The sequence below is a fragment of the Cyanistes caeruleus genome, chromosome 3, assembly GCF_971803275.1.
Source record: "Cyanistes caeruleus chromosome 3, bCyaCae1.hap1.1, whole genome shotgun sequence".
Lineage (NCBI taxonomy): Eukaryota > Metazoa > Chordata > Aves > Passeriformes > Paridae > Cyanistes > Cyanistes caeruleus.
Window position 1 is genome coordinate 12,159,021 of NC_141703.1, and position 22,619 is coordinate 12,181,639.

Here is a 22,619-nt window from a genome sequence, read left to right on the forward strand (position 1 = left end):
GCATAAGCATACACACACACTTGCAAGTGCTATCTGAGACCTAAAACCAGATTCCAGATCCTCCTTTGAGGGTTGGTTTTAGAAAGCCAGCACAGACTTTTGTGTTAGAGCTCATTTTCAGCTGTTTTCACTGATTCAGAGCTCCAGGTTTCAGGAAGGTCAAAGCCTCAGAAACTTGGTCATGCACGACCATGAATCCTCTGGATCCTTCAATATCTGAAGGTGCTTGAACCAGGAAGCTCCTTTCCTGTTGTCCATCCAGAGACAATACTGGATAGTGTGATTCCAGGCACGAGTTTGTTCTGGAAGGAGAAAAAAAATATAAAAAATTTGGACATGACAAGAAAAAACAATGTGAAAACTTCCAGAAAAACTTGTTGTAGAAGACTTGTTGTTGAAGAATGAGAGATTGATGTATGAATGTATAAGGAGAGGAGAGGAGAGTCAAAAAGAAAATTAAGTAAAAACATCCATATGCTGAATTTATTGTTAACCTGCATTACTTTCATGCTTAGTAATTAAAACTCAGAGTATAAGAATCAATATCACATGAGAGCAGACTTTCTCAAGAAAAGGAATTTGCGAATTAGGTTTAAAAATTACAATATTTTCACCAAATTTTGATTATTTTTATTTAATTGTTTTGTTAAATTCTGAAGAATTCCTTGAATAAAGCTGTCGGTCCAAAAGCAATGCAAGTTTTTACTTATCCCTAAACATGTAAATATGTGCAATCATTTGGGCAGGGTGGGGAGGTCATGTGTGAAATCAGGATCTGAAATAATGAATAAAGTAATTCTAATAATTTTTTCTGGTTTCACTTATGTATCTTCTACACAAGGTACTTCAAGATAGTTAATTCCAGTTAACATACTGAATAAATAACAGGTGGTTTAGTTAAACTGCATAAAATCCCTGTGTGAAAGCTATAATGAAAATTAACCATGGTTTAATTCAATGAGTTCAAATTGCTTCCAAAGTAAATCAAGCCAAATCAAATTAAGGTCATTACAGTTTTCTATGAAACAGTCCAATCAGGGGTTCAACACAAGTTAGTCATATGACTTCAATAACTAATTCAGAATGATTTTTCTGAGTGTCTTTCCCCGTGCAGACCAGCCCTTAGACTCAGTCTGTGACACCACCTATGGAGCTCTCCTATGGGGGCTGCCCAAGAGCAACCAGCCTGCACTGGCAGAAATGTTTCTGTTGTTCTGACACTGTTGTGCTGGCAGCTGAGCAAAGTTCACTCAGAATATTGATGGATTGTTTACATGAGTGCTGGCATCCCAAACTCACTACAGTTAGTTCCCCTTTCAAAGCTGGACATTCCCTGAAAAAAGGGTTATAAAGTAATTTAAGACAGAAATATATAATAGAGATATTTAGAATTCAAGTGTTAAATTGGAAGAGTTTTTCACTAAATACAAAAAAGAACACAAAAGTCCTTCCCCTCCTCTAAGAAATATGAGTTTCATTAGTTATCTTTTATTAATCTCATGCTGGTTTATCCCTGATAAACAATGTTACCAAAAAAAGAAAACCAAAACCACAAAAAAACTCAGTTGCTGGTTCCAACCAGCACAACTTCATGAGAGGAAAGTCCTGCTTGTCCAATTTGATTTCTTTCTATGGCAGGGTAGCCCACCTAGCTGATGTAGGAAGGCCAGGAGCTGTGCTCTTTTTGGAGTCCAGCAAAGCTTTTGGTTCTGTCTCTCACAGGATCCTCTGGACAAAACGTCCAGCACACATCTGGATAACTGTGATGCCATGGGTGAGCAACTGGCTCATGGATCAGGGACAGTGACACTGAGTGGGGTGACATCAGGCTGCTGTCTGGTCACTTGTGGGGTTCTGCAGGGCTCCATCCTTGGCCTTGTGCTCTCCAACATCTTCAGAAATGACTCGGACACAGGACTCAAAGGAACACTAAGTTTGCCAACAGCACTAAAGTGGGACCAGATGTCCTTTAGGGCAGAGAGGCCCTGCAGAGAGACCTTGACAAATTAGAGAGATGGGCAGTCACCAGCTCTGTGAAGTTTAACAAGTGCTGAATTTTGTACCTGGGATGGGGCAACCCTGAATGTGTGTACGAGGATGAGAAATGAGAGGCTGGAAAGTGGAAAGGCACCAAGGGGTTCTGGTTGATGGTATGTTAAACACGAGTCATCAGTGCCCTGGCAACCAGGAGGGCCAGCTGTGTCCTCCTTTTGAGGAATGGCTGAGGTCACTTGGCTTGTTCAGCCTGGGGTAGAGGAGACTGAGGGGAGACCTCATTGTGGTCTTCAACATCCTCATGAGGGGAAGCAGAAGGCCATCACTCTCCTGGCCATGACAGGACTCAAGGAAATGGCCTAAAGTTGTGTCAAGGCAGGTTTAGGCTGGATATCAGGGAAAGATTTTTCACCCAAATGAGGATCAGGCACTGGAACAGGCTCCCCAGTGCAGTGGTCACAGCACCAGCTCTGAGTCCAAGAAGTGTTTGGACAACACCCTTGGACACATGGTGTGACTCTTGGGGTGTCCTGTGCAGGGCCAGGAGTTGGGCTCAATGATCCCTTGGGTCCCTTCCCACTCAGCACATTCTATGATTCTTTGATTCTCTTGCCTGAGATATTTTATCTGTCAAAGATACATACCAGATATATACTTTGACTCAGAGGATTTGCCGGTCTGATTCTAATCTAGTTGAACAATTTACTTTTGCAAGGGAGAAAAGGTCAGTTCCGACAATCTGCTGAGTTTGAACAGAATTTCAGTGCAACTTGTGCTGCTGCTTATTCACACACTTTACTAGACATAGAAATCATGTACAGTTTTATTCCAAAAAGCTATCTACTGAGCCTAAGTAAACAGAAGGATGTCAGATAAACGGAATTCTAAGACAAATTTAGAGCAGACTAAAATGTGTCATTGTGCTACATTTATGACAGCCAATCATTTCTTCTTTTGCCAAAACTGGTCACAAGTAACAGTCACCAACATTGCAGATGGTTAGAAACTACTTATTTGATATCAACACCCATCTATGGTGAAATAACTCAAGCTTACAATACATAGCATAATTATATAGAAATCAAAATTTGTGTTATAGAACTGTATCAAGGAATCATTGAGACATATGGGCAGATCTGGCAATTGACTGATTTTCTGTTTGGAGCTTCAGAAAGAAATTCTGTGGACTGCCTTGGCCAGTATATTAAAGTGCTTAACTTCTTACTCTTAAAAACATTTTGTTATGTTATATTAAAAACCTTTATTGGCTTAAATATGGTTGCAACAGCTTGCCCTGTTCAGAAGGGCTCATGGACAGTTGTTTCTTTCTTTTGTCTTTACACCTGTTTTTAACATACCCATGTTGTATTTCCTCTTCTCCAGCCCAAACTACCACAGTTCCTGCCTTTACAGATTTTGTTTTTTAGGTTCTGCACAAAGTAGACCCCAGTAAATTATTAGGTTTCCCAGTTCTACAAATATTTGCAGTTTACATGGCCCTTTTCCAGTAGCATATCCTAAATAAGAGTCATGTAGAAAGGCACAGCCATATTAGAATTCAGATATGTATATTTCAATTATAATTCATTTTTTTAGAGAACCCAGAACACTATTTTTTTGCTTGATGGAAATTCTGCAACAAGCTAGGTTTTTGATTTTACTCTAATCCATATCTTGATATTACTATGATGGAGTCTCATCAAGCTGACACAAGACAACTATTCTTTGTGTGATGCTCTGTAGCACAACTTGATATGTTTTTCTTTGACCACTAAATCAGGGGAAAACAAACCAACATGTCAAATAGCATTGACTAAACAGTTAAAATACATGGATGCATTCTTTATTTTATGCTTCCTATAATGAATGGTTTGTACATATGACAGCTAGTACATTCCACATTTGAAAGAAGTCTTTGTCAACCATTAAAGAGAGACAAATCAGGAACTAAGATCTGAGTAATGTGTTTGCAAAACAGCCTGTGCCAATCTTGTTTTGATTTTGAGCTTTCTATTCCCTAGCAACTGTAAGTCACAACATTACACCAAAGAGCAAAACAAGAAGTTCTGTATATTCAATGCATGCAGACCTACATGAAAGTATCAAAGCCATGTTTTCAAATGCATTTTGAAAATTCTACGACATCTTCTTTTTTTCCAGATGCAACTGCAGAAATAAAAAATTATAGTCCAGTTTTCATGTTTCAGCATAAAAGAGTTGCTAATGATTATACAATTCTTCAGGATTATGGGTTTATTTATACCTGAAGGATACTTTTGAGTAATATGCTTACAAAGTATTTTTCATTTTGTATTCTATTTCTTTTAAATGTATTATGTAGAATATAAATAAAAATTTCAGCAATGCATTCAGGGGTAATCCTTTTTATTGCTACTATTATTATCATCATCATCATTAATAATGTTGATTACATTTACATTTCAGCCTCTCTCCTAAATAAGTTCTCAGCTAGAGGCCATATGATGACCACATTCTGACATCTCTGAGCTTTTCCCTCTTTACAGATACATTTTGCATCACTAATTTTCTCTGTTTCTTTGTGCCATGCACTTTTTCCAACAGACCTACATCACATTTAGTGCTGCAATTAAATATAGATTATACTGCAAAAAAGAACTCTAAAGGAGACCTGAATGATAGAAAGCAGCTTCCCAAAATATTTAAGCAGTCCCCAGTTTTGCAGTTAGATCCTGAGAAGTTTTATGAAATAGGAACAATCAATTAAAGATGGGTAAAGCAGACTCGTTCTTTAAACTCATGTTGTGCTTTTTTGGCAAAACTAAACTCAAGTTAGCAAGGTGGTTATTTTTGTTGATGGATTAATTTATTGCTATCCTGTTTAGCAGTTTCTGTTTTTTCACCCATATTTAAGCAGTTTGCTCAACCAAGTGTAGGCTGAAATTACATCAGAGGGACAATTGCATCTGTTCCATTTTTTGCATTGATCATAACACAGAAATAATAATAATAATAATAATAATAATAATAATAATAATAATAATAATAATAACAATAAACTCTAGTACCTTTTGATAGTGATGATGGTGGAAACTGTTTACAGATTAGTGTCTTGATTAAGAAGATGCAACACCAAGTATTCAATAAGATTTCTGATTAATTAAGTCCACTGGCATCATGTATGTTATTTTCTTACACAATAATTTTATTTCCCTCAGCACAAATTCTTCTCCTATAATAAGGGCTGACATGTTTTACTCAGGACATTCAATCGTTATGATAATTCCTGCAGAAAGAGGAGCAGACAAATAAAAATTAGATAGTATAAAATTAATGACACAAGCACAATAGATATAAAACTTTGTTTTAGTCTACTAAATATGCAGTACCTTGAAAGTGCAGCTGTTGGATGATAATCTCAAAAGCACCTAATAATCAATAGTAGATTCACAGTACAGACAGTCTTCCATAGATTATACACCTTTAGGGGAAGTGATTTAGATTTTATTTATCTTTTCTAAAACAGAAGATATACTGATGATTTTGTATGTAAATAAACAATAATAGTCTAAAAGAGTCAATGTTTCCCTGTGTCAAGGAAAAGTATTATCTTAAATATACTATAACCAAAGGAAAATTAAGGCGCAAGTCCAAACAACTGGTAAGAAAATATTGAACTATTTCAGGAAATCTCATTGCGTATGTTTCATTCATTTTTGAGACATCATTATGGAAGAAACACCTATGAATATGCATATTTTCTAATTCAGACACAGTTTTGCTTATTAAATGAAATTTTATTACAAAAATCTTGATTTTTTTTGTTCATGAAAGATGGATAAGTTGTGGTCCACAAGCTCAAGCTGGACAAATACCAGAAACACAGATTTTAATTAAGAATTTTTTTCTTGATGATGAAGTCTTGAAGGACTTTCATATATATCAAGATAATAAAGTAGCTAGTCCTGCACCAGACCAATTTGAAAATGTGCCTTTTGTATAATTAAAAATATCAAAGAAGCAAACAAGCAACATCAAAACAACACGAAAATAGTCTCAAATATAGTCTCAAATATATTCCCCAAGCAAAACCTAACAACTTTAAATTACTTTGTATGTATGGCAAAACAAATGCACTGGAAAAAAAGGTGACAAATACTTTCTAAATATAAGACCAGTTTCAGAAAGATATATTTGTATCTAAGTATGTAATTATACAGCTAGGATCATTAAAAAAAAAAGAGAAGAAGAAAAATTCCAATTAAATGTATAAGAACAGTCTAAAACTTAGAGAATCTGATTAAATCCTTACTTTGCCATTACTTTATTTATTTATTTATTTATTTATTTATTTAATATTGCCATTATTTATTTATTAGTTTATTATATGATGCTAGGCAAGTTCTTTATGGCTAAAGGAGCACCTAGGTAACCCAGTCAGTATTTCATTTAAACTGCTTTAGGAGAAAAATAATCAGCCTTTGAGGGAACAATTCCTTTCACTGATTAAAAGACTTTGACCAGATGGACAACGTATGAAAAACTGGATTAAATGAGTTCCTATTCAGGATTAATCAAGAGTTGAGTTCCAGAGTCAATGTTCACAATTTATTCATCTAATCTGAAAATTAAAGGAACTTATTTAGAGATCCTTAATCTTACACTGTTAATGTTATAGGCAAAAACATCTCGTCTGATTTCAAGGTTTACAGACAGATGTGACTTTTAACTGTGAATGGCCACTTAGGTTTATATAATAACACCTGAACATTTAATTTAAAAACCATGAAAAACCAAACCCCCAACCCCAAAATTTATCTGCTCTTGCCATTTCTAAATCAAAAATTATGAATTTTAATATTTCAGCCTGCATTTGATATCACACATTTTTTTTGAATTAAGGTACTCCCTAAGCAAATTCATGCACAAAAACTAGTATAAGTTGATGATGTATTTGTAGATAATTGTTTAGTATGAATAAGTTCATTGTGTGTTCCAGTGTTCCAGTTTTTCATCATATAATAAGGTTTTGTTTTTCAAACTTTTCTGCAACCTCAGATTCTCACATTCCTGGGTTAAACAGCAGAATTTTCATCTGTGCATTGTCCTTTCCAATAATGTATATTCCTTTGCACTAAAGTATACTGTTTCAATGAGTGAAAATGCTTTGCAGTGATGATGTTGCATAAAGCAAGAGTGACTCATCAAATAGAAGTATAACAACAAACTCACCAGACATCTCTACATTTTTTTTTATTCCCAAGTGCTCAAAAATCGAGATTCACCAAGAAATGCAATCATGTTAGAGAGTTCATAAAGCCTTGAAATTATCTCCATGTTCCAAAACTTGATTTTCATAAAACAAGTTCCCACTCTCCAGATAGTCAATATCCCGAAGCAGACATTGGTAAAACTAGAACATTCATGATGAAAATTGAGAGAAAAAACCACTTCAGACTACCACCTTAAATACACCACTGGACGTTTTTATCTTTTTTCTACTCAAGGAAAAAAAATAAAAAAAATTAGTTGATTGTTTCATATCCCCTCAAAAGAAGAAGAAAAGACACTGAGTTTCTCTTCCTGTGCTCTTTAATTTTTAGTGAGTATCAAGTTCTTCCCTTCTAACCTTTATTTATAACTCACTCCTTTGACAGGTCATGATAAAACATCATTCTAATACTGTTATGCTCTTTCATTCAGGAATAAAAAGCTAAAAAAGGTTTTAGTCTGCACATTTGTAGAAGACAATGAATAATTAGAATATGCCTGACCAACCATTCAAAAGAAAAAATCCTAAATTATGACCAACTTAGACCCATTTAACTACATTAATTTTCTGGTTTTGGAACCCATTTTATTACAGCTTCCAAATTTTTTGCATAGATTTAATCAATCTATAGGAATAAAACTACCAGCACTGTAGCTTTCAGGGAGCTGACTTAAAAATATCTAGATTTCTCAGGGTAGAGAAGTATACACACCAAAATCAAGAGATATCAGACAAGAAAAAGAAGTAATTTTACAGCTGCAGCAAAGTTTTTGGTAGAAATTAATGCCCTGTTAATGCAGTCTCTGCAGGATTAGAAACTGCAGCATTTTCATACTTTTTTGATTCATCCACAGGAGTAATTTAGATGTTAGTGAGCTGGTGAAGAAGAAAGAGAAATAATATTAAAACTGTTTCAGAATATTGAGAGCAAGATTAAAATCTTATTCTCTATGTCTCAAAACTTAGTTTCAGTTTTGAAATATGGATTAGCAACAGCAACTTCCTGAACATAAATAATGTTTTTTTCTTAATGGGTTATAAAGGTAAAGGTGGCAGGAAAAAAAATGCAACATGCCAGTCATCCAAAATAGATGAAATAGATGAAGTGACACTGTGATTCCTAAACAGACATATGGAAGTGTGTGTAGTGAAGGGAACAAAGGTTTGCTGAATAAGTTTTCATCAGAGAACTTAAAACCATATGTATATAGACACATTTGGTCCAAATATCCAGCTTTATCTAATGTAAACTGCATGAATCACATACAACAGAAATATGAGGAGCAGAACCACCTATTTTACCTATTGATCTGCTCCTGTTGAATCAGGAGGAACAGATTTTAGTGAACAGATAATACAAACATAACCTGCATGAGCACCTCTCTGTGGTAGAAATATCAATCAATATCAATCTTCTTTTCTGGAGATCTGCTGTGCCTTTATTCATGTCGCATGATTCTAAAATATTCTAATTTCACCTACCACTTTTCCATAAATAGAATGAGAACCAAGCAATCTATTTCAGATGCAGATGTCTCATAATTGAAAAGCTCATACTATTATTACTATTAGTTTATATTTTCTTCTACATCTGTCTTTTCTATTATGACAGCACTGTCATGTTTTCCTCCAGATATGCAGAGTAATAAGTTTTAGACCAACTTCTAGAATTATGCTGAATACTCTTGTATTTCTCCAGTTTATGTTAACTGACAGTTCACAGTATTCTTTCCAACATGAATCATCTGGCATGTCTAAGCCACTTTTACATGCCATGATGATATTAATGTAATTTGTGTGGGCCACTTAGATACAGTGCTCATTGTGACTGGGGTAGTGGCTTTTTTCACAGGGTCCAGTATGTGGCAGTAGTTTGGATTTTTGCTGAAAACAGTGTTGATAACAGGTATATTTTTGTTCTTGCTGGGCACTGCTTGCACAGAAGCAAGGCCTCTTCTGCTCCCTGTGTCACACCACCGGTGAGGAGCCTGGAGGTGCACACAAAGCTGGCAGAGGACACAGGACCAGTGACCCCAAGTGACCAAGGATATGTCCCAGACTATGTAACCTCATGCTCAGTATGTAAAGGGAAGAAGAGGAGGAGAAACATTCAGAGTGTGCTGTTCTTCTTCCCAAGTCACCATTAGCATGGTGGGGCCCTGCTCTCCCTGCAATGGCTGAACACCTGCCTGCACTTGGGAAGTGAATGAATTCCTTGTTTTGCCTTGCTGGTGTGCTCAGCTTTTGCTTTCCCTATGAAACTGCCTTAACCTCCAGGTTTCCTCACTTTCACTGCTCTGGTTCTCTCCCCCATCCCGTGGCTGTGGAGCTTGGCAGCAGGTGTTAAACCACAGTGGTTACCCATCCAGTCTGATTTTCCTTTTGTTTCATTGACTGTGTTGCTGGTCACTTACTTTTGCACATTACTCAGGAATTACAAACAGCTTTCCTGCTACAGAATCAAGTTTCATTTTTCACAGGTAGAATGGTTCTTTTTCTTTATTTTCTGTCTGCTACAATTTCATCCTATACCTCCACATTATACTTCATTGCATTTTATTTTTCTTCATATGATATTTTGCTCTACATCAAAGTGAAAAAAAAAAGAAAAGAATTCTCATCTTTTCTGAGCACTCAAGTGATTTATCAAATGCTGCTGGTTCAAAACCTTATTTTACTTCCATGAAAGACTACATTTTTACCCCACTATATTTTTTCCCCTTTTTATACTCTGTGGATTGCTTCAGTTGAATTCCCACCTTTTCAAAGGAGCTGGACTAACCTGACCTCTTTAGAGCTCTCTCAAATCTTATCAGATGCTATTAGTGGCATTCAGAAGTCACAACTACTTTTTGTAAATGTAAAGAATAATTTTTCTTTTAGGCATAATCTGTAGTCATCTACCAATCCGGATTCATGCTTTTTCATGTTTAATGTAAATGTCAAATTAACACAGTTCAAAGCATTTATAATTGCATGACTAAGGAGGTATCTAAGTATTTATTACATGTACTTAAACCTTATAGAGTTGTTGAAAGGGATATGTCTTAAATTGCAGCAATTTTGTGCTGGCAGTGAGGTACTATTTTATGGGACATTACATAAATTGTAAATGTCTTCCCAAAGCATGATCATCAATCAAAACTAGCAATGATAATGTTGCCAGCAAAATTAGAAACAGGCTGTCAAGAAGCAAATACAAAAATAATTAGAAAAGAAACTCGAATTTATGTTTAGCTCTAAAAATTACTTTTCTCCAGCAAAGGCAGATAATAATTTTTGTTCTTTTCTATCAGATTTAGGGATATTTTCTAATAAAAATTAATTAATTTTAATTTTCTAATAAAAAATTAATTAATAGTGAAATGCTTACTGCATTTACTACATAGATCTATTATTAACCAGTGGAAACCTGATTAAAAAAAACAGTCAGGAAGAAGTGACTAATGGGTATCACTTTTCAGCACTCTTCAGATAATTCCAAAAAGATAATAGAAAAATTGTTCGCAATTAAAAAAATAAAGAAAATGAAACCACTTTGATTCATTCTCTTCTCCCACCAACTGTAAAAAATGAGTTTTGATTAAAAAGATCAAATTTTCAAAATTCAGAACAACAATGAAAGAAAGACTCCAAAATGATCCTCTGCTATGAATAAGACAACAATAATTTTGGAGACTCAAACTACTGTCTGTCAAATTGCCATCAAGAAATGATTAAGCATTAAATATGAGAGGTGTAATTTTTTTTCTTGTTTCTAAATGTCTTTTGTCTTATAACTTTATTTCTACCTTTACTGTAGAATGTCATTTCAACATGAAATGAAAAAAGAAAGGGAAAGAAAAAGGAAAAGTTAAAAGAAAAAAAAAATAGAAGGTTGATTATTATACTTGTTACACCTATCACTTGAAAAAGGGTTTATGAGGGTTGACATTTTCCATGGCCTTAAATAATTAACTGCAGACTAAAAGGCTCAGCAAATATGATTACTCAATTAATAAATGCTATTGAGTTAAAAACATAGTAACATTATACAGTGCTAGAACCATCTATTTTACATGACATAATTATATACATTCTAAGCAAATGTTGCTCCCTAAAATTCCTTTCTCCCTTAAAAAATGAAAATAAATTGCAATGATAATTGCTCAGTGAAGCATGTACAAACATTCAGTTTCTTTTTGGATTACTAGCTAGCCAGCACACTGCATGCCTACTGCATCATTCTATCACAACAACATCAATTTTATCTTTCCAATGTGACATGCAAAGTTATGGTTTCTTTTTAAAATTGAGAACCTTCTTTGTAGTGTTTTAAGTAAATAGTTTTTAAGAAGCTGAAATATTTTGCAAACTTGGGCCTATGATTGAAGTAAGCATTTATTCCATGAACTCATTTCTGGAAGACCTGTTAGCATCAGCTTTAAAAAAACGTTAAAACAAAAACAAAACAAAACAACAACAACAACAAAAAATTAAAGAACAAAATCAGCAAAGGCAGATCACCCTGTTAGCATAGCTGCAGTTTTTAGCAGTTGCAGTGATGTAACATATGAATTCATGTCAGTTTTACATATTGCGAAAGATTAAATGTCTTGTTACTTCTACCAAAAGTAAAAAGTGTAGTATTTATAAAGAAAAGAGTGAACACTGCCAGTGAAAGATGAGATGAAGGATAGTGTCTGACTTTAGTTATAATGCTGTCTTTGTGATAACAGAGATAACATCTTTACCAAATATTGATACAGTAACCTTAGAAATCTAAAATTGAATGGCTGTGGAATGATGCTGCACACTAACAACTACTACAGCATGATTTAGCTAACCAATATCAATTTCCTCCCTGACCATAGAGAAAAATCCATCCAGCCTTTATGTTGAAACATCTGCAAGCAGCAACCCAATACTTACAAAACCAAAGAAAAAAGTCCCAAGACATTCTCTACAGAGCCAATAAATAAGTACACAAAAAACCAAACCGATGAACAAATAGAATTACCTAAAAAGGTGAAATCAAAGAAATCACCCTCCAGCTAGATTCTTAAAGATATTCTTTCCACTTCTTATTAATAGTGCCATTATATTCTGATGTCTGGAGTTACATTTGCATCATTTATGTAAATATATTAGAGTTTTAAGAAATATTGTCTGGTTCTTGCCTTTTTGACCCATCAACTGCGTAACAGTTTAGACTCAGATTAAGGGATGTGGCATATTGTTTCATTTGCTTGCACTGAACAGATGATTTAGACTTATATACATCATAAAACACCAATATTTAGTTGAATTCTCGGTCTGCTTCTGAACAATTTGTACCCTTGTTGTAGTGCCTAGTCTCAGTTAACTGTCGAGATTCCTGAGCACAGGCAGTGTTCACTTTGTCTTGTAGAGGGATGAATACAAAAGGTGTGTTCTTGAGAGAACTGAGCTCTTTGGGGCTAAAGATTTTTCACTTCCATACTGCTCCCAGAGTACTTCTTCCCCTAGCAAAGTCTTTGTCATCTGACCTGATGATCCAGTGCAAGTGATTGCATGGTGTTTATCTGTAGAACATGGTGAGCACTAAGACCACTTGTAAGTGCACTAAACTGCACTTGCAAGTGCTCTAATTACCAACACCATCATGATGAGGTGCATCAATAACTGTTTTAATTCTGTTTTTTAGTCTTCTTTTTGCTCTGCTAAACAGGTTTTTAAAAAAGAGCATTATGTATTTGTTCCTACAATGCCGTTATGTAATGTATGTAACTTAATGCTTTAAACACCTCTTTCAAATCAAAGCACATTAACTGGAAAATATGTATTTTCATGAACTATTGATGACATTTTTAGCATCTCTTTATGAAACTGTGATTCCTGTTTTGTCCTCTGAGTTCTGAGATAGATGGTCAGTGAGGTTTGTAATGGTTTATGTTCTACTCTACCTAACCTTAAATAGGATTATCAGCATAATTATTTTTCTCCAAAGGACATGAAAAAGTCCTTTTCAAAAAAAGGAGAATGAGACCTTCACCAGAATTGTGAAACAGAAGGGACTACTGAAAGCTGATTTAATGAGACAGGCAGTAAAAGGAAGCTGCAAAATTCGGGTACTGTGATTGTTCTATTTTTGAAAGATGGGGTTGTGGGCTTTGGCACCTGGATAAAATGGATTTTTCTGATATCTCAAGAGATAATCACAGAAAGACTGGATAATACTTAATGGCTAATAAGTACAACCCATGAGAAAAAAAATGCAGTGGCTCTGTGAAGGGTAACAGCAGTTAAATCTTAAAACCTCCTGTGTACTCACCTAGCAGCTCCTGGTAAACCATTAAGACAATATTTTTTGGTGTATATAAATTCTATGGAAAAAAATCCATTTCCACAGCAACCAGTGTCTGCAGAGTATTTCTACATTTTTAAAGGGGGTCAAAAGGGAAAATATTTTGAACAGTTGGTGGAACTGAATAAACTGACAGAGTCCTGTCAGTTTTGTACGAGGCTCTGGTGAGAGAGCCAGAAATTTGTACTACTCGTGGTGGAATCTGTTCCTGGGCAGCAAATAGAATGGACCAATCCAAAATTTTTGTGCAGTGAATCTGGTCTGATCTGAAAATACACTGCAACATTGCTGGTTTGGGGTGTCTTAGTTCTGGAGAGGCCAAATTGTTGCCCAGTAGCCCACAAAAGATGAATTCAGGTGTTGCAGCAGAGATGATACCAATAGTAGCAGGAATTACATTTTGTTTCCATGTTTATTCCACCCCATATTGTCACTCTCTGAACCCCATAAAATATTTATCTTGTTGCTTAGACTTATATTTATCACAGTTAGTTTCTCAGACTGGAGTGTTGCTTGGCTTCCCACTATCTCTTTACCTATGACCACCATAACTATCATCATCACCATCATCATCACCATCATCATCATCGTATTTCCCTGCCCTCAATCTGTTTAGAATAGTTCAGAATCTGCTCATCCATTCCTCTTCTTTGAGATACATTCTCCAGGACTAAAATCTTTCCACAGGCTTTGTCCAAAAGCTTCTCAGCTTGCCAAGTGAACACAGTCACACAATAAAAGACAGAGAATAAAGAATCAAAAATACACCTACTGTCAAATGCTGCAGGCCGCAGAGTCCAAGCTAACACTGAGCATATGAGGGCCACAGATCAAACAAAACCTCAACAATTTAGACAAAATGTTTGACAACAGTAGTAAGTAGAAAAAGGGAAAAATTAAGAGGAAAGATGAACAGTGAAACAGAACCTTGTGATAAGTTTAGGTGAAAAAGCAGGGGAAAAAGAAACTGAACTTTCCTGATAAAAACAGCTATGTCAAGGAGATGGATATACTCAGAATATCATCAAAGTCAAAGCAATTCCAAAAATCATTGAACAACATTTAAGAAAATACCACCAGCAGAAAAATGCAAAGATTCAAGCAGAGCTGCTCTCCCCATGAAGCCATGATATCAAACAGGGCATGAGGACAACAAAGGAAAGATATCAGTGGTATGGAGCACTTATTAGATCAGATGCACAACCAGCCCACTGGAAGGTTAGCACAGACATAAAGGAAATGCCAGATAAAAAGTGAGTATATTAGCTCTGCTACTCACAGAACAACACTGTAAACTTTGCATAAAGGTAGAAGTATAAATATGGAATCAACAGGATGTGGAACAATGGGGAAAAGAAGAGGGGGGAAGAGAGACAGAGATAGGGAAAAAAGCAGAGGAAAGAAGAAAGGGAAAAAGGGAAGGAGAAAGGGGAAAGAGAAGTAGGCAGGGGGGAGAAATTTTGTAATGCATAAAAGGATGACAATAAATTTAATTTGGTAACTTTAAAATTATTTCAAATGAGAACAATATGAATATTTTGAATAACATTGCTCTTTATCCTAGGAGCTAGGAAAATTCTTTCTAAACATGACAGTTCTTTTTGCTTAAAGATCTCATATATTTCTTACACTCTCTTTTCATCAGGTTGAGTTTTCTGGCTGACTCAGGAAAAAAGGACATATCCAGATGTTGACATGAGAGAAACAAATGTTGTGTTTACAGTGATATGTCATTGTAAAATCTCTTTCTCCTAAAAAGATGTGCAATGATTGTTAAAAATCTACAATTTAAGTTCAGATGTGGAGACAATGAGATATGACAAAAAAAATATGACAATGAAGAATTAAAAATAAGATTTACTCAAGAAACAGAAAAGGACAAGAAACCAGAGAATAAATGAGAAAATAAGTGAGAAAATAAGGACAATTTTTAAGATCTTTGCATGGTCTAAACCAGTATTTTTAACAACATATGAGATACTTCTACAAATCTGTAAGGCAAAGTTTTCTGTGTTTGCAGTAGGGACACTTTGGGCAAAGAAGTTCTAATGTGCAATTTCTGATTTCCAATAGCCAGTCCAGGAGTCTTGCTGAATATTTTCATCAGCCAGCAGCAGTGTTTCCATGAAGGCAGCAGGCACAGTCCATCTGGACTTCTAAGTGGGATCATTTCATTTTTAAGGACTATGATTTGAATTCAGCCATTTCTGGTTAATGAAAAATACATGGTAGTTCATGGCATCAGTAAGATGATTTGCCTTGTATTTCTTTATCATGCTACTGACAATAGAAAGCTTCTAATAAATACCTTCTTTAAATGCTGTCTTTCTAATGAAATAGTCTAGACACTGGATTCTGCAAATTTTATATTAGCATACTTCTGCTCAGCCATTAATGTAATGTCAATGTTTGTCTGTCACCATCTAGACTACTGCAAACAAGAAACAATAGAAGGAAATGAGACTATATGTGAAGGGGAGAGAAATAAATTTTTTAAAGTTCTTCAAGCTAATAAAAAAAATGTAGCAAAAATACTAAATGGAAGAAAAATGGAAGAACAAGAGAGAGAGTGACATGAAAAAAAATAGAACAATAGAGAAAGCAGTAAGAGGTGAAAATGATACCCTGGAGCATGATTAAATATAAGACAGGATGTCAATAATTCATAAAAAGAAATGGCTACTTAGAAATGCAAAGCTTACCTCAGCTTGGTTTGGAGATCCAGTCAGTTTACAGGTGTGAAGGGGGTCTGTGATCTGTCAGTAATCAATCAGTATTTTATATTTTTAAAAAAAAGAGCTTGAATAATTTATATTGAATTTCTCATTCCGCCTCAAAGAATTGAACATTGTACCTGGGAACAGCTGGGCCAATGAGCTCATGACTAATAAGGAAGGTGCAGAACTGAATTATGTCAATCTGATTCATAAGAGTGCCTGTCTATAGCCAAGAATGTGTGTAGTTGTGACAGTGTTTGAAGATAAAAAGATGAAATAAATATCTACCCTGGACTGAGTACAGCCTGAAGGCTATCAGAAGAGATGTTGGCAGTGTGCCCTATCTGTGTGGGGATATATATGGTTACAAATCCAGAATCTCTAAACCCTCTAAATTAGGGCCAGTATCTTCAATCAACCTTTCCCTTCTCATCAGGTAAGGCATTATGCTGTTCAGGGGGAAAGAAAGTGGGATATTGTTTTCAGAAATGCAATGGTGTAATCACTTGTCATTCTCTAATGAAGCTAAGAGAGCGCTGGCAGGTTAGATGCAGAGTAAATCACAAAATGCTACCAACAGACTAAGAAAGATATCCTCATTTAGCTTACATTTTGAAAATATCTTGTTACTGAGACAGCTGCTTTTATGTATTTGTCTTAGGAAACAAAACCAAAGAAAACCAAAAAACCTTTCAAGGGAGTTGCAATAGAGGACATGAAGACACTAGCACTTCATGAGGGAGGTCTCAGACTTCTGGGGCCTCCTCTCATTACAGTTCCAGGAATGGTTGAGACATCAGTCAATCAAGGGAAGTGACACCAAAGAAAGTGACACTGTCCCCCTTTCTCTGTTCCCCCTGGAACTCTCCCTTGCCCTGGACTCAGTTCAATCACTTGGGCCTTACCCCTTACAATAAATGTTTTCATTTTTATGGCTGTAAATATCTTTCACACACCCAAGGCAGCTGTAAAGAAACAAAACGTGAATATTATCAATCCACATATTCAGCAGTTGCTGCTGTGCTTTACCTAATCAAAGAGGATTTTTAAAAGACTTATTTAGCTCATTATTTGTGTTGCAATTTTTGACAAAATTTAATTGTTCTGAGGGGGCCACTCAGAGATGAGGTCCTAGAGAAAGTATTATGGTGACACAGTAAGTACATTTAATATTGTATTGCACATATTTCTGAGAAAATGTTTCTTTCTGATTTCTCTCTGGTTTTGGTGTTATATTAACAATTCCACAATGCATCTCTGAGCAGCAGTTTTGTGGGTGTCTTCATTTTTTCTTGTCAATTCTATTGCTTATCACATGTGAAACAAATCAAGAGCACCATGAAATTTGATAGTGTGGTATTTGTGCAGTGCTCATCTTAGAATAGTCCTTCCAGTTCCTCGTTAATGCCCCCATTCTCCATCAAGCTAAGTAGAATATTAAAACCTTCAATTTTCCAAATCTTAAACTATGTGACAAAAGTCCTCAAACATAAACCCTTTGAAAAAAATGCATTCTACCAGCTATTACAACTTTACTGCTTGAGACTATTACTGACAATCTCCTGTCTCTCCAAGTTGCACTCTAAATTCATAAGTAGTTCTATTTTGCTTTAGATCCCTGAGCAGATTTCAAGTTAGCTATCGCCCTCAACAGCCACTTGGTCTATTTCCTTCCATACTGAGGCAGACTTTTAAATTTTATTTGGCATTTAAGTTTATCATGGCACAAATCTCTTCCATCGGTGCTCAAGCAGTGTCAACACTGCTGGATCGTTTCAGCGCCCATCGAGGAATAGCTGTTTACTGAGAGTTAAATAAAATAAAATAAACAAATAAAACAGGTGAACAGAATGCTTCAGATGATTCATAAACATGTGAGTTATAGTTTCTGAGTTGTTTTTGGTTGGTTGGTTTGCTTGTGGGCTGTATTTATGTTCTCAAAAACTGCCTAAAAGTCTTTTCCAGAGATCAGGTTTGTCAGTCACTTTCAGAGGAGTTATGATGATGCACATGTTTGGGGAAAGTCATACTGGCATTTTGAAAGAGAATTTTTTTTTCCCATAAAGAAAGGTGTTGTGTAACTAACTCTTTAGAAGTCAATATTTATCCTCTAAACCATTCGAAAGAAAAGCTTCTTATTCTAAGGTGCAAGACATAGATCATCTACAGAATACATCTACATTTTTTACATATTATCAGAAAGAAGGATATAGTCATAAATCTATTTAATAGAAAAATTATGGATTTGGTGATTATTTGCATAAATCACAATTAATATTTAAGAGACTCAGAGTGTTCTTTATTAAACTCATAGCAAAAGGTATTCTGAATTAGCTGAGGTGGGATATGAATGCCCAACACTAGTCATTCTTCTAATAAAATAGAAGAAACAAAATTTGTTTTCTGGCAGTTCATGACTGACCAGAAAAACTATGGGTATAAGGAAATATTTATTAGTTTTATTTATCATATTTTGAATTAATTTCTTGCTTTTCCTGAGCTGTAACATCTTCCTGTGAAGTAGTATGTCCTAGAAATGTACAAAAAACCAAACTCCATTAAACCTCATTATAAGAAACCCTGTGGTTTCTCTCATATTGCTGACCTAAGGTCTAATGGCTTAACCTAATCTACAATTTCATTTTGTATATGACTTTAATTGAAAAATTATTATTCATCTTCTATTAGTATTCACATCCCTGCAGATGAATCCTTCTGCATTTTCTTCTTTCACTTTCTTGTGAAAGTGAAAACTGTCTTGTTCCCCACAAATGCAGTTAGAGAGTTTGGGTTTACAAATGAAATATATCTATAATAGTCTGAAGACTTTACTTTGAATCATTACACACTGTGTAACCATTACTCTACTTTAAGTCCTTTATAACCAGCTCTCAGGGCATGATGATTGATGGATTCTTACTTGATATTTATCACAAAAATGAAAATTTATATATAAAAAAAAATCTAAACCTTGTTATATAAAAAAAAATCTAAACCTTGTCTATAAAGGAATCTTTTCTCCTTTAAATATTTGCATATTAGTTATTTTCTTCACAACAGCCATGGAAATGTTTCCTCACAGCTTAACTTCTAGGTGTGTGACTGATTCTTTTGAGTTCTCAGTTAGCCACATGAATAAGTGTTCAGCATGATGTAAAATCTTCAGTTCTTCTAAAAGCAGGAAATAAATTTTTTTTGTTTCTACACCATGTATATATCTAGTGATTTGCCTTTTTCCATACAGATTCTAATCCCTGACTGGGGATTATAGAATTATAAAAGTTTAATGAGCATCAGTCCATCCAATATCAGAACTAATTTAATTCATAATAAAATCCTGCAGCAGAACAGTTGCTATGTAGAGGAATTAAAGCCTGGGAAAACCAAGTTGTCTTATCACCTGACTGTTTTTTGTCAGTCAGATTTGTCTCAGAACACTATAGTTCATTTAGAGCCCAGACTAACCCTTAAATTTCTAGTATTTCTCCGATTTTTAGGGGATGTATTTTTTCAAATGGGGTCAAGGATACTGTTCAATTCTTAGGGGCCTTAAATAGTCATTGTATGCCAAATTCAGGCAATAACATGAAATGGTTTGGAAGCCAAGATATGAGAGAAAATCTGTCTTGTTTATAATCCCTTGAGTCATTAAAATGCCTTAGAACACCACTTTTCTAAGATAATAAATCCACTGGAGAATTTTCTAAACCCACCCAATTCTCATTAGGATTTTTTATTAATTTTATGTCTGCTGCATTGATACTAACAGCACATGAAATTTTTAAAAAATATTCAAAGCATCCTATGGGACAATGTATTTAATGTAATATCTGAGGCTTATTCTTTTGCCTGTCAAGTTTAATACCAATAAATAATATTCAAGCTCAATTACCCGTTGATAACATATTGCAGCACATTACAGATTTCCAGCATTGACTACTGGAATTGTAAGTCCCCAGCAGCAAATAACATCAGAATAAAAAAGGTTTTGTGCCTGTTCTTTGGTCTGTACATTTCTAGGAATTGTCAAGAAACTTTTTGTCCCATAGACTCACCTCCCGAGGTACAGGACACGTAGAATCCCTACTGAAGACAACTCCTGCTAATCAGTCCCTACAAGATCACTCCCATGATATCACTTCAAATTACTGAAAAAAAATCTTGGGAAATACAGAACTAAACTTCTTCTAATAGTCCTGGGAATTCATATCTTCCTGTGTTTCTGATTGCCTATTAGACAACGGTAGTCTTAATTTCCATTTAATTTTTATTCATGTAATTTTAAAATGCCATTTCTTTTAATCTAAGATGTTTGCTGGCAACTAAATTCTAATTGCTTGAAAAACAGGTTCCAGTGCAATTATTAAAGAAATCTTTGATTGCCTGAGGTAGATAGATATAATTTCCTAGACTGTACAAATTAATTATCATTGATCTGCTTGACATTCCATGCCTATCTCTATATATGTGCATATATATGTGAGATATATATATATATATATATATGTGATATAGATAGTTATATATACACACACATTTATATATATAACTTCAAATCTTGCTTAATAGCTGAGGGTTGTTAGAATAGTTTCTGATCACGATGATTCATGGTACACATCGGTAAGTTTTCTCAGTAAAAAGTGACACTGATTAATAGATATGCTAAGATCTTGCCATTATAAATGTGTCATACAAGCAGCAGAGACTTTTGAAGGTAAAATAAGGTTGGGGGAAATTCAAGGTCCTGAAACAGAAGCAGACTGGGTAATTTAGTCATTCTTCCCGCTTCTCTATAATTTCTCTTTGGAAATACCTTTAACTTTTGATGTTATTTCTGGAAATATGTTGGCATAAAGAGCACTAACACCAGACTGTTTCCTGTGCTGTATGTGAATTTCCTAATTGTTTTCAGAGGTGAGGTGCAGCATGTGTACCTCATTTGTTTTTTCTAAACAAATATTAACTAGTTAATGCTACTGCCCATACTGACTTCTCATGTCTATCTACAGGATGGGTAACACGAGTTATATTATATATTATATATAAGGTTATATTGCACAAAACATGAATTTTATGTGATATAATCCTTGTTTAACATAAGTCTGTGTATCTCCCACATTGTATTATTGCTCATTCCTAAGACTTCATTGTCTTCCCTAGTATTTTTGATTCCAGCAGGAAAAAAATTTAGCACCTAAAATAGCTCAAATCTTCTCCAGGCAGAAGACACCTTGGAGTGTATCCAGAGGTAAAATGGAATCGTTTTAATATTCAAGTGTGTTTTATGTTAAATTCTTCTGTCTTTGGCTATCAAATAAGTGGAATTTTTGAGAATTTAAACTTTTTATGCTTAAGTTCTACCCATAGCCTTGCATGGATTTGGTGAGGTCACAGAAGGAAACCTAGCAGATCAAGAATTTTTTCCACTCCTAGACTAATGACCCAAACACAGAAATGCTCTGATTTTCCTTAGTTCAGCTGAAGTCATTTTTTAAATAAACTCTGTTTTGAATTTGTCAATTATGGCTTTTTGCAATGGTGAATTTGAGGGGCCTACCCATTGATCAAACATGTGATAAAAAATGTTTCTATTAAACCCTCTAACAATTGTCAAAACATTACAAGCTTTCAGATGCTCTCAGTCTATTGTAGAATCAATACAAATGGTTTCCAGTCCGTTGCAAAACTGACATTTCAGAACTCGGTTTATTTAATGTTCACTTGGAAGGCAGAAAAAGTGTTTCCTATTAGTTTTTGTCTAATGCCTTGTGCCAGCTGTCTTTTACAAGATTTCTAATTGGTCTCCATTCTGTATATCCCCTTTCTAAGAGCTCAAAAGTTCTGAAGAATTTTTGATTCTACTTTGGTTACACACACATAAATCTGGGATAAGCTTTGTAGATTCTGTTTTCTCAGTGACAGTCTGGAACATAAACAAATGCATTTTACTGTTTCAACTGTTGAGTTTCCTAGCTCATTTATTGCTCTCTATATTAAAAAAGAAAAGCCTTAAGAGATTTTCAGAGTCAGAGAGTCAGAGATACTATATTTTTTCTAAATTTGATTTCATGCAAGCCTTTAATTTGTGTTCTGTATACAGATTATGATGGGCAGTCTTACTTGATATATACCATAAATAAATTTCAGTCTGGCTATAACCTGATGGTTGTATTTTGTTGGTTTGTTCTTTTCATTCTTTGTCAGATTTATCAGACAAGTTCTTCCATTTATATGTCCTAACTTTATTTGCTCTCATGTGATGTGGGGAAGGCCTTTTTTGCTTACTCTAATGGTTTATCTTTATTTGGCTGCCACAAACCCCATTTTAGGG